Source organism: Etheostoma spectabile, chromosome 4 (assembly GCF_008692095.1).
Source record: "Etheostoma spectabile isolate EspeVRDwgs_2016 chromosome 4, UIUC_Espe_1.0, whole genome shotgun sequence".
Taxonomy (NCBI): Eukaryota; Metazoa; Chordata; class Actinopteri; order Perciformes; family Percidae; genus Etheostoma; species Etheostoma spectabile.
Window position 1 is genome coordinate 23953593 of NC_045736.1, and position 11963 is coordinate 23965555.

Sequence of the window (11963 nt, forward strand, 5' to 3'; positions counted from 1 at the left end):
TAAAGGAAAAGTTTGATGTTATTCTATATTTTTGGTGTTGTCAACAAATCCTATGAAATGATCAAAAGAAACCAATGCTGAAATCTGTCTCTCAGTACTTTCCCACCTCCCCAGCCTGTCTGTGGCTCATCATTGTTCCTGTACAAAATGTGAACTGGTCATGAATACATACTTTTACTTCAGTTTTTTAAAATGGTAAAATAATTTGCAAATGCAACTAGTTCTTAGTAAACATTACTAGAACAGGTATGAATAGTATATCTGTTGAGGACTATTTTGAACTTGTGTGCACAGATATATATATATATATATATTACTCCAATACTAATAATAATAATAATAAATATTAAGCATTTGGCCAGTCGGCAATGGCCGGCCTGGTCCCTAAATAGGCTGACTGACCCTTTCAGAGATTACTCTGCAAGGGTCTGCAAGAGCCCTGTGCAATGGGCGCAGGGCTCTGCCAGAGCTCCGGCTGCTTCCTGTCCGCGCGGCCGTCTGACAGCATCAGTATTACATTGAGACAGTTTCATTACCGGTTAAAAACTTGTCGCGTTAAATGTTTTGGTACTGTTTGTTTTAACGTCTGATACGAAGTGTAGGCCACGAGGAAAACCCTAAACAAGCAGCATCGTACTGCTCGGTCTTTCTGCTGCACGCAGTTCATGTAGTGTTTAGTATTAAATTACAGTATGTTGGTTAAACTGGAATTAATCTGTGGTTTACATGTATGCATAAACTGTGGTGGTCTATTACACTGTAGGCTATATTCAACATCACTGATGATGTTTAATATTAATAGAATGTATAAAACATTACACTTCACAACATTATGTATCCATAACATGATTGTGTTATTGTACAATTTAGCAAAAAAGCAGTAGCCATGTACGTCAATTCTACATTTTTCAGCTTGGGAGCAAAACGTGGTCCTTGGGAAAAAAAATTTAACATAAGCCCTGTTCATGCTAATTAAACAACTGGACTTTGGGGTCAAGTGTTGTCGTATCCAACCCACGTCCCAAATGGCAAAGCCCATACGGACAAAGCCCATACTGTCCCATACTGGACTACTGAATATAATATTGCATTATATTTTTTATTTTAAAATGTAAACCGCCACCAGAATTGTGTGATTTCCTTGCCATAAATATAGACGTTTATAGATGGCATTTGTACATTCATGGTTCCCAGTTGATGTATCCTAATGAATTTGGGAATCCCAGGACCTTTCCTGTATCACCACCATGAGGGGGACATTTGTATTTCTGAGTGAAAACTCTCAGCTACTATCAGATTGATTGCAATTAAACTTGGTACGGACATTCATGTTCTCCTCAGGATGAATTACACTACCTCTGGTGATTTTCTCTAGCACCGCCATCAGGTGTATTTGTTATCAAATGACCTGCAAAATGAATGAGATCCTCATCAGCCTTAGCTGTACACTCTGTAAACCCTATACCTGCTAGACCTGCTAAAACATCAGCATGTTATGATTGTAAATAAAACACTTGGTTATTTGCCCACGCAGCATTCAAGTGCTAGGATTGGCCCGGCATCCATCCTCACAGAGCTCTCGGCATGCCAGTTGACTTTAAATGTTCTTAAATATTTTTAGACAAGTGCTCTATGACAGTGACAAATAAGCTATATTGAACTCTGTTGCTTACTCTGATACTTTTTAGGATCAATTCATTGTTGGTTTTGGTCTTTTAAAATGGATACTTCACGTCAAGAAAAATATTGTATAGCTCGGTACAAAGCAACTTCCAATTCCCTTAAATACATGTCTCCTCAACACAACTATTTGCCACCCTTTAAACCTGCCAACCACCCAAACACCTTCAGATTGGTTGAATCATGAGTGACAGAGCGTGGCAGGTCACTCTCATTTGGTGACAGCCAAAGATAATTTAAAGTGCTTGTGTGCGGCCTCACAGAGCAGTGTTTTCTGGACTATTAGCTACACAAGCAGCATTAGGCAGATGAGGCAGAGTCCTCATATCTCAACACACGCCTGAGGCAACAGACAGAGCGAGAGACTTCAAAGTCTTCAGATAAGGAGATAGACACCTCATGCTGAACTTGAGGAACCTTGACAGATTTAATAGCTAAAATGGGTCCTGTGCCTGGTTGCAGATAGACAGTTTGCCTCTATCTTATTTTGGTCAACAATGTATTGATAATGATTATATAGATAGCTAAATGTACACTGAAGTTTTTTGGACAAAAGCCTTCTTGTCCAAATGTCAACATAATCTATGTTTTTATGCAGTCTCCTTGGAGGATTTTTGCAGTCTCCGCTATTCACATGCTTTGCTCTTCCTCCCAAAATCTGAGCTAAGTTTGTGTGTTTTAAACATTTGCAGTAGAGGGGAAGATGCTGTGCTGCTAAACACAGAATGTGGGCTTGTGTGTGGGAATGGTATGGGGGAAGGGTGAAGAGGTTAGTCTGTTTATGTGAGTGCATGGTGAAGTGTGTGTGTGTGTGTGTGTGTGTGTGTGTGCGTGTGTGTGTGTGTGTGTGCTTGGGTGGATGTTGCTAGGAGGTTGGTTGCCTGTGGGACCTGCCTCTCAATGTAATTGAAAAATGTGACCTGGAAAATGTTTGCCCAGCGGAGCATGAAAGTTACCTCCACAGCGACGGTGGCATGCTCAGAGGTAGCTCACCTGGACCTTGACAGGGAGAGCCCCGTATTGGGTGGGAGCTCACGTTAAGAGCCACTTTATCCCCTCACCACATGCAGAAAAATGCATTATTTAATAGAACTTAAGAAGCCCAGATTGACCAAAATAAAATATGAAAAAATCATCTGGAATCCTCACCAATAAGCTGTGAAAAGACTGACCTCGACAAGGGCGCTTGGTGTGCTCGACTGAAAGTCTGAGCATATGTAATTTAACATGCATACATTTCATCAAGGCAAATAAAATTTTAAACACTCACTCAAACATTTACATTAAAAATTGTGACCTCACATCCTCTGAATTGGAAGGGTTAGTGAGAAATATGTATCTACAAGAAAAGCAGAGAACATTCTTGTGTCTCAACATATCTGACAGTTATTAAAGTGACATATCTATGATAAAATGCAATCCTCTGTGTCATTTTCATTAACCCACAAACATTATTTCAAATAATCCATGCATCTTCATACTTCGACAGGTATGAAGATGCATTAGTGTGGCCATGGTACTTCAGCAATGTAGACAGACTAAATTAATGTATATAAGTGTTGAGTCAGCACAGGATGGAGGCATGATGTACATTTTAAGTAGCGTTAAGATCTGCCAACAGCTGAGCATAGTTTTACACAAGAAAGCAAAGGAACACCACTGTTATGTTCAAAGTAAGAGGGGATCTGGGGACGGAAACTGAACAGGAACAAGGAAACAGCAGAGGTAAAGGATATTGTCAGTGACAGAGCTAATGTGTTTTAGTAGATTTACCCCAATCACACAACAGCTTGTGGGGAGACTAAGCAGAAGACTGCGAAGCAGATGTAAACAGTGGCAGATTCAACGAGTCTGAACAAAAAACATCTAAATAGCTTATAATGATAGCCTATAATAGGAAGCCTGTTGTTTGAAACAGCAATGAAAAACCATCTGTTTGCATTTTTTGTCTCGGTTGCAAGGTTGTTGTTTTTTAAAACTCACATCCAAAATGTGAGTACAGTTCTGCAACTAAAGCACAAATTTAGGATGATGTTAGTACTTTAAAGTGCCTCGGGGGCAATTTTACCTCATTGTTGTTGGACAGCAATGAAAATGTCATCAACCAACTGTAGGTAACACAAGTGTATTAGCCTATTTACCGAAGTGAAAACCATTAGATGCAGTTAAAAACACTACTACAGATAGATAGATTAATGCAATATGAATCTAATACTACTACTACTACCACTACTACTACTAATAATTTAAATAATAACAATAATAACTAAGATGTCGGCCTACAGCAAAAATCACATTTCCAAGATTTCCAACAAAGTCCCCTGAGACATCCAAAGCTGAGAAATTTCATTTTGTATGACGGAGCCTAATCTTAAAGGAATAATTCAGATTAATACAATAATTATAATCTGAGAGTTATATGAAAAGTTTGATAACTCTCTCATGGCTAGGAAATAAATATGAAGCTCCAGCCAGCGGTCTGTTAGCTAAGTGTAGCATAAACACTGGAAAAAGGGGAAACAGCTGGCCCGGCTCTGTACAAAGGTAACAAAATTGTGGCTATGACTTTGAGTTAGGTAAATGTTATCTTCTCTAATGTTACTCTGGCCTCTTTTTACATCATCTGGAGATGATGTAAAATGGAGAAGCTGCATATAAGCTCCCAGGTCCAATGCCCCGCCCCTTCCTCTTGCCACTGAGCTTCCTGTCGTGCTGATTGTAGTTGGTGAACTAAGCTTTTCTGGTGCCTATTATTTGTTAATGTCTCCCGATTATCTGAAGCATTTGTTTTAACCCCCTTTTTCTCCTGTTTTGTGGACAGCCAGGGAGGTTAGCACTGTGTGTTTTGGTTTGACTCTGTAGCTCAGTTGCTATTTGCTTTCCAGGTAGTATGGATATTTGTTTGTTGTTTTGGCCTTGGAGACCCTGACGCTTTTCAGCTTTTACTTTAGTTGGGTTACTGTTTTTTACCCTTTTACATCATCTCTCTCCCTCTCCCTCTCCCTCTCTCTCTCTCTCTCTCTCTCTCTCTCTCTCTCTCTCTCTCTCTCCTCTCTCTTTTCTCTCTAAATAAATAAATAAATAAAAGAAAATTGTTACAGTACTTTGATGTGTTCATCTCTCCTTTGGTAGTTTGGGTATACAACTTGGTTTACTTCCTAGCTTAACTCTAGGCACAACGTAAGGGTCGTAAAAGTAAATAAATTAGAGTTTAAAAAACAACAACATGAACATTAAAACAGTTTTTTGCCTGCAACACTTGAGACACCGCTCTCTTTGTAACATCTTATGAAATACACACCTTAAATTGTCATACAGTATCTCTGGAAATGTAATGTCCCGACTTTGTAGCATTTGTAGTATCATACAGGGATCTACGACAGAGGCTAACTGTGCTTGTTGGCCTCAGACAGTATTATAGTATAAATGCTTCAGGGCCAGTGAGGGGAACATGCTAATTACTGTATGAATTTACTCTGTGTAAGAGGAACTTGTGCTTCAGCCTTTAATGAGAAAATTTGCATCTTCCATTAAATTGAGAATGTGTGCATACATCCATTTCATGAATTTTCATAGGAAATGGAGGGGTGATTAAATTTTTTTTTTTTTTTTTTTTTAATTTCTACAGCCCACATAAGACACTGCTAAGACAGATCAATTGGTCTGCCGTTCTCTGGCATTTCCTCTTGTGGAGCATTTAAACTGTTAAAAATTACTTGAGTTGTGCAGAAGTTTTCATTCAATTACTTAGTCGGTATGTAAAACAGAAGTTATTTGAAAAATGTTCCCTTATATCAGCTTGCTTTTTCACTGTCGCTACAATGCCACTAACACCACCACCACCATCATCAACTTCTCCAACCCCTACATGAGATAAAGGAAAGCTATATCAGGTAATGTATAAATGAGAGAACAAACAAGCTAGTAAACAGTGTGAATCTAATTAAAAGATAATGTCGACCATTTTGTCAAAAATGTTTCTACTGCTATGGGCCTATCTTCTAGCCCTAGGGCTCTCTATCTGTTGAGGGCTATTGCTCTCTACTTGCAGGCTGTATCTTTAGTTCCACTGCTATCTCCACTTCCTCACCCCGGACTGTATCTTCCTGACTTGGTGGTATTTGTGCTGGCCGTCATGCTTGACTGTGCTGACCTAGTATTGCTCTCTCTTGAAGATCAAATATCCTGTTTAGTTGAGAATATTCTACCTGAAGCAAATGGAAACTAGAATCCGAAAAACTGATATCTATATGCGACTATATAGTGTTGGTCTCATGAGCTATGGTGTACTGCTTTTTGCAAAATAATTCAATTTTGTGTTTTCTTCAAAGTCTCCCTCAATAGGTAGACCAATAACAAATACAGAAAATTAAAATTCTGCATCTGGAAACCCTGTCTTCCACCCCACTGAATACGCCTCCAGACTTCCATCCTCTTTGAGGATGGCTAGACTTTACACAAGCATGTCTTGCCAGGAGGATGATATTTTTGACAGGAGGATTGACCAGCTCTATCTCCAGAGCAGCAACTGCACATTCAGAGCTAACATCACCCTATAAACTGGCTGCTGGACGGGAACTTGAAAGAACAGGAGGGAGAGCACTGACGCACCTCTGAAGATGGTTCAGCATCGACCACTGACAGCCGACTTCAAAGACCCAGTTATGAACATGACAGGCAGCCAGCGGAACAGCCTTTGAATCCAGTGCACATTTTTATCAAGAATTTATGGTCTATTTAGAAGTGATTTTTTTGCAGCACCGGGAATTTGATTTGACTGTACGTCTCATCGCTGACACGGTAACTCTCGCAGGTCTCTTCTTGATGTTGATATATATGGGACTTGCATTTTCATGAGTGCCTGATGTTATTCCACATGGCAGCCGTTGATATTAGCGCCTTTGATTCCTGAGGAGTTCTAAAGAAATGATGCACAGAAAGCCCCCCAAGGCACAAGTTGTTTATTTGCACAGATATATATATATTACTCCAATCAATTTACCCCAACTCACACCTTGTGGAGAATCGTAATGGAGCAGATGGCCGCAGAGTAATCTCTAAAAGAAATCGAATGCCCTGAGACAAAATCCAGGCGGTTTTATGTACCGACATAATTTGGTATTTATGCATTCATCGTACCTGCAGTTTCATGGTGCGATGATGCTAATTTGCTTTCAGTATTGCTGATGAGGAATTTCAAAATGATCATTGTTCTAAAAGTCTATTACATGACATTAAGATTTCAATTATATTCACAATATAGTTTTCTTTAATACATATTTAATGTCCACATTGCTTTTTTTCTTCTATTTACTAATGGTTGATTAAGCAAATAACAAATACAATAAAAACAAGAGAGAATGTTTAATCATGTTTCCATTTTCATATGTTTCACCCTTCTCTCAAACTAAAGTCACTCTCCAGATCACTGTCAGTGTATCCAATTCTTTCACTCCATAAAATATCAACCCCCGAAGACATGGTCACACAGTCTTGTTTGTATGAGAGGGTGGTGACACGTCTGAGTGTGAGGCTGTGTGTGTGTGTGTGTGTGTGTGTGTGTGTGTGTGTGAGAGAGGGAGAGAGAGAGAGATAGAGTGTGCTCAAGCATGTGTATTTGTGTGTGTTGCAGTGTCATCCCACCCTGGAAAATGACTTATTAAAATGAAATTACGCAGTGCCCTGACCCATACCAAACGGCATGAGACGCAATTTGTCTAGCAGTTGAGCTGTGAATAAAATCTGATTGGCAATAATTTGGCTTTGCTGTTGATATAGCATCCCATCCTCCACATCTTTTCTTCTGTCTCCCACCCTGTCCCCCCCTTGTTTTACCCTGGAGGTGTTGATTTAAGGGTGAAATATTACTGATATGGTAATCTGGGGTCAGCGAGCAGAGCACTGTGTTGATGGTAATGGGCGATTGTGAAGTTAGCAGAGGTGGGTAGAGTAGCCAAAAATTGTACTCAAGTAAAAGTACTGTTACTTCAGAATAATATGACTCAAGTAAAAGTAAAAAGTAGTCATCCAAATAATTACTTGAGTAAGAGTAAAAAATTGCTTGGTGAAAAAAACTGTTGAGTAACGTTTGATTTATTTTTTAACACAAGCATTCAATCAGACAGACAAAAATACAAATGAAAATAAAAATGCATAATGACATTTTTGTTTTGCTACGACTGTGAAGCTAACCCGTCCCGGCTCTGAGATTGAGTATGATCACTACGTTTGATTGGTGAAACACAGTCATGTGGTAGAGCCTTTAACGGAAGTCTTTCTCTCTGTCAAAAAAACCCCATTAAAATGAGGCATACGCAGAAGGGATGAAAACAATGACGCGCAGATTACCAGAGAGGTAAAAAAGAAAAGTAATGAGCTTATTGTAGCCTAATGTAGCGGAGAAGAAGTTTCTTCTTCACAAATAACAGTAAAAGTAAAAAGTATAGTGATTTAAAACTACTCCTAGAAGTGTAATTTTTTCAAAATACTTACTCAAGTAATTGTAAAGGAGTAAATGTAACTCGTTAATACCTACTTCTAGAGGTTAGAGTATGGGTTTCATGAAGCAGGAAGACTTGATGGTAATGTTAAAAGCCAAAATCAACTACTGCTCTTTAGTAAAAGGGTGGCTGCCCATGTGCATGTGTGTTTGTGGGTAGTTTTCTCGGAGTGCGTGTGGGCGTGTAAAGCTCCACAGGCTGACCAGAGTGCACTTGGCTATTTAAGCAGTTGTCTTTTCCCCTTGCTTTATGTCAAATCAATTTGTGTGTGTGTGTGTGTGTGTAAGTGTGTGAGTGTGTGAGTGAGTGAGTAAGTGAGTCAGTGTTTTTGTGTGAGTGCATTTATAAGTGTGTGCATATACTTCATGTGTCGTTATAAGGACTGGCTGATTTGTTTTATATAGGCCATTTGCTATGGTAATCTCCTTTAGCATAAAATGGAAAACAATTACAAGTAGTTCTTTCCAATATAGCTCATTCGCCCAGTTTAATAAATGCCTTTTTTTCCCGAAGAAAATACACAAACAAACTGAGAGAGTAAAAAACAGAACAAGGGTTATATGATAGCAGGAATGATAGAGGTGGGTAATGGGGGAAGGGTGTTAAAGACCCTGGTGCAGTGGTGGCCTTGGACAGGTTGATGTAGCTCCAGCAATGAGCAGCTCATAAAAAGTGCTATCCGTAGGCCTTAGGAAGATATTCTATCTCTCCGCTGCTAACGGCACAACCTAAAATCACCTGCTCCATTAAAGTCAGGCCCCCCTCTATTACATAAAATGCACTGGATAAACAGCAGAGGAAACAATAGGATTGTGTGTGTATGTGTGTATGTACTGTACCATTTGTGGAGACATGCAGTATTAGCTTTATTTAGCAAAGAATTGGGAGGCTCAATTCCAGATAGGTGGGTATGAAAGAATGGGATCTCTCTCTGCAGGTTTGTGACAGTCACATAGATGTGTTTTCTTATATTAAGTGTGTTTTGTTAATAATTCCAAACACAACCAATTTTGGCCGCTTTAAATATAAATACTTTTTATTTTCTTCTAAACTAAGTGTCTAGAAAACTATTCCCTTTCCCTTTACCTTTGGGCTTGTACATTTGGTGAAGGTGAAAAATTAGTGAAGTGACCATAAAGCATTGTTATTACACCAAATAAAGACATATTTCATTTTCATACTGTGTTAGGCTTTACACAAACAAATTTATATATATACATTTGTTTGTGTAAAGCATAAACACAAACAAATTTAAAGATCAGAAGAAAATTACTTATATTTAACTACGTTTTACCATTGCAGTTTCCAGTTGCCAAAAATAGGCAGATTCGTTTGTAGCGGACTTCTGAAACATGCCATCAGTTCAAAAATAATAATGTTTAAGAAATTTTCATAAGATTAGGAGAAGTCATAAAGCATCTAGGTGATTAAACAATGTTAAATATGTTTTTGAGCTGTTAAAGGGGGCCCAGGATCTCTAGAAGCCCCAAACAGAAAATTAAGCAAAACACTTGTAGAATCCCTTAGGTTACATCAAGCTCCAGCAATAAGAGGGGAGCCCTAGAAAGAAAAATGAACAAAAGAAATTCAGTGATATAAAGTAAATATTGACAAATACAGTATGTAACAACAAGGCTAGCTCAAGCAGTATGGGATCAGACAGATGAGCACCGAAATACACAAATCCACTGAGTTTCTATTGTGTGTATATCGAAATACACACAATGCATATGTGCAGACATATACAGTACATAAATGCAGGGGTTGAAGTATATTTACTTGTGTTACTGTAACAAAGTTTATTTTTTACGTACTTCTATCTGCTTCATCTGCTGGTTGACTAATGTCAGGTTGCATCCAATATCAGTAGCTGCAGCAGAAAAGAAGTTGTTGTTGTGTCTTTGACCGTAGGAGGGCAGAGCTCCAGAGCTCCAGAGGTCCAGAGAGGTGACACTCTGGAAAATATACATGTTGTCAAGGGATGTGAGAGATGCAGTCCCTACTGGTCTAGCAGGTTGTGAACAGTACAACAATGCCACATTAAGAATTGCATCACTATTAGTTAAGGTTATTAACATAATATAATTATTCCCTGGCTTAATGCACCACAGTTAACCCTAACCCTAACCCTAACGCTAACCCTGTGCTTGGCACCACTGGAAAGCCAGTAAGTGGTTTTGGGGGGATAGGTCTAACTGCCATACCTCTGGCACCTTCCTGTCAAAAGTTATAAGCCAAACAAAAACTGCCCCCGGGTGCACTCCGGTTAAAACCCCCTATCATAACCCTAACCCTAACCCTAACCCCCTAACCCTAACCCCCTAACCCTAACCCTAACCCCTTAACCCTAACCCCCCAACCCTAACCCTAACCCTACCCCCCCAACCCTAACCCCTAACCCTAACCCTAACCCCCCCTAACCCTAACCCCTAACCCTAACCCTAACCCCTAACCCTTCCATCCATGATTTTAATAAAATACATATAAATCTGTGTTTGTTGATTTTGACATATACAGTATTTGTCACAGTTTCAATGAAATGTTTTGTCTACTGAGGTTTTTATTTTGTAGTCATTCAATGCTTAAGCCTTCAACATGCTTGTGAAAGTCACCTTCTCTCACAATAATCTTCCATATCAGCAGCTCAGTCATGTTTAAAGGTGGATAATTGGCTTCTTAGAACATGAAACATGAAGTGGTCAAATGTAATGTGATAAAGTAGATTAACAGCCTTTTTGTGTTTTGCACAATATGTTTACATTGGCCATTTTTTTCCTGCACTCTTACCTAAACTTTAGTTGGATGTTTATATCATGTTATACAAAAATTGTTTATTTTGGAGCCTAAATGTTTTTTCACCCCTCCAACGCTATAACACATACTCATAGAAACCTTTGAACTGAACTACTTTTTACTTTTTTCTAAGTGGGATACATTTTTAATTAGGAATTTAACTTTTAACTAAGTAAATTATTCTAGTACTCTTTCCACCCCTGCTTACATTTTACATGTACAAATAAAAAGAAATCATCAGATAAATTAGGAGCATGGCATACAAATTACATATAACCCATCTTTTAACAAACTCAATTAAACTCCACATGGCTATTATTAGGCTTCAAACATTATTAGTAGTGCAACTTGTATAAGGTTCTTTTATTTGTCTAGCTTCTGTTTTAAGTCAAGACGTTTTATCTTTCCCTGGCATGCCTTTGGGCAACACAGCAGGGAGAAGAAGAAGGAGATGCAAGCGGATTACGCCATAAATAAAACTGAATTCTCCAAAAATAACAGTTTTCATCACCCACTGTGCACCCAGTTATTGTGAGAAAAAGGATGTACGGATGGTTATGGTGAAATGTTGGTTGAAATAAAGTACTTAATGATGCTCTGAAATCCTGATGGGGAAAATTCCTCCCACGTGATGACAAAATGTCCTTTATCTTAATTCAGCACACTCGACAGTTTGGAACTAAGAAGCCCTTAACCTACGTAACAACTCCTTTGATTGAGCCTCATGAGAAGGGATGAGAAATCATTTTGACCTGCGGTTCATTAATGTGTCTCTATATATTATGGCATTTAAAGAGTATCCTAAGAGTAACAGCTGCTGGACGTCAATCAGAGAATAGTTTGAGAAAGTGTGTAGTTGTGAGCTGGGAAACTACGAGCTGTAAAGGCAACAGAATAATTGCAGCCATTATTATAACCATTACTTTCATCACTGTGCCCACTGTCAGGTGTCAGTAGCTCCAAGGAATACAATTTCCAGTCAATAGTTGA

At 38.8% G+C, this 11963-nt stretch overlaps 1 long non-coding RNA gene across 1 annotated transcript; it reads left to right on the plus strand.

Annotated features, from left to right (window-relative positions):
* The first annotated feature begins 451 nt into the window (after positions 1–451).
* On the plus strand, positions 452–8512 carry LOC116688536 (uncharacterized). Its single transcript, XR_004331794.1, has 4 exons — positions 452–561; positions 1944–1949; positions 3431–3435; positions 8500–8512. It is a non-coding gene; the product is annotated as an uncharacterized LOC116688536 (long non-coding RNA).
* The last annotated feature ends 3451 nt before the right edge of the window (positions 8513–11963 follow it).